General features: G+C 39.5%; 1 non-coding gene across 1 annotated transcript; it reads right to left on the minus strand.

Annotated features, from left to right (window-relative positions):
• Window positions 1-5,724: 5,724 nt before the first annotated feature.
• On the minus strand, window positions 5,725-5,800 carry TRNAA-GGC (transfer RNA alanine (anticodon GGC)). The gene has a single exon. It is a non-coding gene; the product is annotated as a tRNA-Ala (tRNA).
• Window positions 5,801-6,473: the final 673 nt, after the last annotated feature.

Genomic DNA, 6,473 nt, shown 5'->3' on the forward strand with positions numbered 1-6,473 from the left:
GCACATTTTTGATTGGATTGTTTGCCTTCCTGATGTTGAGTTTGACAAGTTCTTTATAAATTTAGGTTATTAACCCCTTATCAGACATATTGTCAAATATGTTCTCCCATTGTGTGGTTTGTCTTTTTATTCTGTTCATATTGTCTTTAGCTGTACAAAAGCTTTTTAGTTTGATATAGTCCCATTTCTTTATCCTGTCTTTTATTTCACTTGCCCATGGAGATAAATCAGCAAATATATTGCTAAGATAGATGCCGGAGAGCTTACTGCCTATATTTTCTTCTAAGATGCTTATGGATTCACAACTTACATTTAAGTGTTTTATCCATTTTGAGTTTATTTTTTTGTGACAGGTATAAGTTGGTGGTCTAGTTTCATATTTTTGCAGGTAGCTATCCAATTTTCCCAGCATCATTTGTTGAAGAGACTGTCTTTACTTCATTGTATGCTCTTACCTCCTTTGTCAAATATCAATTGTCCATAAGGTGTGGGTTTATTTCTGGGTTCTCTATTCTGTTCCATTGATCTATATGCCTGTTCTTATGCCAGTACCAAGCTGTTTTGAGACCAATGTCCTTGTACTATAACTTGATATCAGGAAGTGTGATACCTCCTACTTTATTCTTCTTTTTTAAGATTGCTGAGGCTATTCGTGTTTTGGGGTTTTTTATTTTTTGGTTCTATATAAATTTTTGGAATATGTGTTCTCTATCTTTTATTATCTTATTTTTATTAATTTTGATGCAGTGACATTGATAAATCAGGGTACATATGTTCAGAGAAAACATCTTCAGATTATTTTGACATTTGATTATGTTGCATAATCCTCACTCAAAGTCAAATTGTCTTCTGTCACCTTCTATCTGGTTTTCTTTGTGCCCCTCTTCTCCCTCCACCCCCGTCTCTCCTTCCTCACCCCTCCCCACCCCTTACCCTACCCCCTGTTACCATCACATTCTTGTCCAGGTCTCTGAATCTCATTTTTATGTCTCATCTATGTATGGGTTTATATAGTTCTTAGTTTTTTCTGATTTACTTATTTCACTCTGTATAATGTTATCAAGGTCCATCCATGTTATTGTAAATGATCTGATGTCATCATTTCTTATGGCTGAGTAGTATTCCATAGTATATATGTACCAAAGCTTTTTAATCCACTCGTCCTCTGACGGACACTTGGGCTGTTTCCAGATCTTCGCTATTGTGAACAATGCTGCAATAAACATGGGGTACCTTTCCCTTTTGGAACAGTTCTATGGTGTTCTTGGGGTATATTCCTAAAAGTGGGATAGCTGGGTCAAAAGGCAGTTCGATTTTTAATTTTTTGAGGTATCTCTATACTGTTTTCCACAGTGGCTGCACCAGTCTGTATTCCTACCAGCAGTACAGGAGGGTTCCCTTTTCTCCACATCCTCGCCAGCACTTATTCTGTGTTGTTTTGTTGATGAGCGCCATTCTGACCTGTGTGAGATGATATCTCATTGTGGTTTTAATTTGCATTTCTCTAATGATTAGTGATGTTGAGCATTTTTTCATATGCCTGTTGGCCATCTGTATGTCCTCTTTGGAGAAGTGTCTATTCATTTCTTTTGCCCATTTTTTGATTGGATTGTTTGTCTTTCTGCTGTTGAGATTTATAAGTTCTTTATAAATTTTGGTATTAACCCGTTATCAGACGTACTGTCAAATATGTTCTCCCATTGTGTAGTTTGTCTTTTTATTCTGATCTTATTGTCTTTGGCTGTGCAAAAGCTTTTTAGTTTGATATAGTCCTATTTGTTTATCCTGTCTTTTATTTCACTTGCCCGTGGATATAAATCAGCAAATATTATATGTAGTTGCGAGAGATGTCAGAGAGCTTACTGCCTATGTTTTCTTCTAAGATGCTTATGGTTTCATGGCTTATATTTAAGTCTTTTATCCATTTTGAGTTTATTTTGGTGAATAGTGTAAGTTGGTGGTCTAGTTTCATTTTTTTGCAGGTAGCTGTCCAATTTTCCCAACACCATTTATTAAAGAGGTTGTCTTTACTCCATTGTATGCCCTTACCTCCTTCGTGAAATATCAGTTGTCCATAGAGCTGTGGGTTTATTTCTGGGTTCTCCATTCTGTTCCGTTGATCTATATGCCTGTTCTTATGTCAGTACCAGGCTGTTTTGAGTACAATGGTTTTGTAGTATAACTTGATATCAGGAAGTGTGATACCTCCCCCTTTATTCTTCTTTTTTAAGATTGCTGAGGCTATTCGTGTTCTCTTTTGGTTCCATAAAATTTTTGGAATATGTAATCTATATCTTTAAAGTATGTCATTGGTATTTTAATTGGTCTTGCATTGGATTTATAAATTACTTTGGGTAATATAGACATTTAATGATGTTTATTCTTCCTAACCATGAGCACGGTATATGCTTCCACTTGTTTGTATCTTCCCTGATTTTTTTTTATCAATGTTTTATGATTTTTTGAATACAAGTCTTTAGTCTCCTTGGTTAAATGTACTCCTAGGTACTTTATTCTTTTGGTTGTAATAGTGAAGGGGATTGTTTCCTTAATTTCTCTTTCTGACTGTTCATTGCTTGTGTATAAAAATGCCTCTGATTTCTGAGTATTAATTTTATATCCTGCTACTTTGCTGAATTCATTTATCAGGTCCAGTAGTTTTTTGACTGAGACTTCAGGGTTTTCTATATACAATATCATATTATCTGCAAATAATGATAGTTTTATTTCTTCTTTTCCAACTTGAATGCCTTTTATTTCTTCTTCTTGTCTGATTGCTGTGGCTAGGACTTCTAGGACTATGTTGAATAAGAGTGGTTGAAAGGGGGCACCCCTGCCTGTTCCTGATCTTAAGGGTATTGCTTTTAATTTTTGTCCATTGAGTATGATTTTGGCTGTGGGTTTGTCATAGATGGCTTTTATCATGTTGAGGTATGTTCCCTGTATTCCCACTTTGTTGAGAGTTTTGAGCATGAATGGGTGCTGGATTTTATCAAATGCTTTTTCTGCATCTATTGAAATTACCATGTGGTTTTTCTCCTTCCTTTTGTTTATGTGATGAATCACATTGATTGATTTGCAAATATTGTACCAGCCTTGCCTCCCCAAAATAAATCCCACTTGATCATGGTGTATGATTTTTTTCATATATTGTTGGATCTGGTTTGCTAATATTTTGTTGAGAATTTTAGCATCTATATTTATCAGGTATATTTGAGTGTTTTCTAGCTTCTTAAAGTGTGCCTGTAGTGTTATGAACTTCCCTCTTAGTACTGCTTTCACTGTGTTCCATAAATTTTGAGTTGTTGTATGCTCATTATCATTCATTTCTAGGAATTTTTTTATTTCTTCTTTTATCTCATTCTTAACCCATTTGTTACTTAATATCATGCTATTTAGTTTCCATGTGTTTGAGAATTTTTGAGCTTTTCTGTTGTGATTGATTTCTAGTTTCATGCCATTGTGATCAGAGAAAATGCTTGATATCATTTCAATCTTCTTAAATTTGTTGAGACCTCTTCTGTGCCCTAACATGTGGTCTATTCTAGAGAACATACCATGAGCACTTAAAAAGAATGTATATTCTGCTGCTTTAGGGTAAAAGGGTCTGAAGATATTTATTAAATCCAGTTGATCTAGTGTGACTTTAAGTCTGCCTGTTTTTTGTTAATTTTCTTTCTTGAGGATCTATCTAGTGATGTTAGTGGGGTATTGAAATCCCCTACTATTCTAGTATTGGTGTTGATCTTGCCCTTTGTATCCATCAATGTCTGTTTTATATATTTAGGTGCGTCTTTATTAGGTGCATAGATATTTGTAATGGTTATATCTTCCTGTTGGATTGCTCCCTTTATCATTATGTAGTGATCTTCTTTATCTCTTACTATAGCCTTTGTTTTAAAGTCCACTTTGTCTGATATAAGTATTGCTACCCCAGCTTTTTTTTCATTTCCGTTTGCATGAAACGTTTTTTTCCATCCTTTTACCTTCAATCTATGTGTGTCTTTTGTTCTAAGGTGTGTCTCTTGTAGACAACATATGTATGGGTCCTGTTTTCTTATCCACGCAGCTACCCTATGTCTTTTGATTGGATCATTTAATCCATTTACATTTAAGGTTATTATTGATATGTAGTTGTTTATTGCCATTTTTTTTTTTTTTTTGGTATTTTTCTGAAGTTGGAAACTGGGAGTCAGTCAGACAGACTCCCGCATGCACCCAACCGGGATCCACCCGGCATACCCACCAGGGGGTGATGCTCTGCTCATCTGGGGCATCGGTCTGCTGCAATCAGAGCCATTCTCGCACCTGAGGCAGAGGCCACAGAGCCATCCTCAGCGCCCGGGCCAACTTTGCTCCAATGGAGCCTTGGTTGCGGGAGGGGAAGAGAAGACAAAGAGGAAGGAGAGGGAAGGGGTGGAGAAGCACATGGACGCTTCTCCTGTGTGCCCTGGCCAGGAATCGAACCCGGGACTCCTGCACGCCAGGCCAATGCTCTACCACTGAGCCAACCAGCCAGGGCATTTATTGCCATTTTATTCGTTAAAGCTATCTTCCTCTTTTACTATATTCTTTTCCCCCTTTGTTCTGTTTATAACATGCAACTTAACATTTCTTGCAGCATTGGTTTTGTTGTAATGAATTCCTTGAGGTTTTTTTTTGTCTGGGAAGCTTTTTATTTCTCCTTCAATTTTAAACGATAGCCTTGCTGGATAAAGTACTCTTGGTTGTAGGCTCTTTCTTGTTCTGCATTTTTTTTGAATATTTCTTGCCATTCCCTTCTGGCCTCAAGTGTTTTTGTTGAGAAGTCAGATGTCATCCTTATGGGGGCTCCTTTGTAGGTGATAGTCTATTTTTCTCTATCAGCTTTTAAGATTTTCTTTTTATCTCTTAGCTTTGGTATTTTAATTATTATGTGTCTTGGTGTGGATTTCTTTGGGTTTCTCTTTAATGGAATTCTTTATGCTTTTTGAATTTGTGTGACTTCTTCCTGCATTAATTTAGAGAAGTTTTCAGCTGTGATTTGATTGAGCAAAGTTTCTATTCTTTGTTCTTTCTCTTCTTCTTCAGGAACGCCTATGATACGGATATTATTTCTGTTTATGTTGTCACAGAGCTCTCTTAGAGTTTCCTCAGATCTTTTGAGTCTCTTTTCTGTTTATTGCTCTGCTTCCCTGCCCTTGTTTATCTTGTCCTTTAACTCGCTGATTCGATTCTCAGCTTCATCCATCCTGCTTTTAATTCCTTCCATTGTGATATGGTATTTGTCATTTTTGACTGATCCTTTTTTATTATTTCAGTGTCTTTTTTTATATTTGTTTTCTCTTCATTTAGGTGATTATTATGTCCATCTATTTCTGTTGTAAGATTTTTGAGCATCCTAACAAGTATAATTTTATTTTATTTTATTTTATTTGTATTTTTCTGAAGCTAGAAACGGGGAGAGACAGTCAGACAGACTCCCGCATGTGCCCGACCGGGATCCACCTGGCATGCCCACCAGGGGGTGACGCTCTGCCCACCAGGGGGCGATGCTATGCCCCTCCGGGGCATCGCTCTTTTGCGACCAGAGTCACTATAGCGCCTGAGGCAGAGGCCAAGGAACCATCTCCAGCGCCTGGGCCATCTTTGCTCCAATGGAGCCTCGGCTGGGCTGTGGGAGGGGAAGAGAGAGACAGAGAGGAAGGAGGGGGGGTGGAGAAGCAGATGGTCGCTTGTCCTGTGTGCCCTGGCTGGGAATCGAACCCAGGACTTCCGCATGCCAGGCCGACGCTCTACCACTGAGCCAACCGGCCAGGGCCCTAACAATCATAATTTTAAAGTCTGCATCTGGTAATTTGTTTACATATGACTCATTCAAGTCCTTTTCTGGAGATTTCTCTTGATTCATTTGGGTTGCATTTCTCTGCCTTCCCTTTCTGTCTATGTATAAGAAGGGTGTGGCCACAGCAGTCCAATGGGTTGCTTCTGTGATCCCTAGGTGTGGTCTGTTTGCAGGCCTGTCACCCCCTCTGCTGCTGTCTCAGGCGTTCAAGTATGGGCGTTGCCGGCACTGGACCTCTGCAGCAGTCACTGCAGTTTCCACCTCTCCTCCACCAGCGGGGCTGTGTTCATGTGCTGGAGCTGCAAGCCCTGGCAGGCCTTGGCCTTCACCCCCATCCCCTTGGGTGGGCCTGCTCTCCATTCTGGGGCTGCAAGCCTTGGCACTGTGGCTGTGGCTACACACCTATGTTCATCCACAGGTCTTTGCCCATTCCCGGCTTTTGCCCAGCCCCCGCAGACATGGCTGTGCTCTTAGGGCTGCAAGACCCGGCTTCAGGAGTGTGGCTGTGCACCCTCGCTCAGCCATTGGTCTCCACCTATACCCTGGTTTTTGCCTCCCCCATGGCGGGGCGGTGCTCATGCACGCTGGTCCACAAGCTTTGGCACAGTGGGCAGGGCTGTACACCTATGGTCAGCCATGGGTTTTTGCC

Source organism: Saccopteryx leptura, chromosome 10 (genome assembly GCF_036850995.1).
Source record: "Saccopteryx leptura isolate mSacLep1 chromosome 10, mSacLep1_pri_phased_curated, whole genome shotgun sequence".
NCBI lineage: Eukaryota > Metazoa > Chordata > Mammalia > Chiroptera > Emballonuridae > Saccopteryx > Saccopteryx leptura.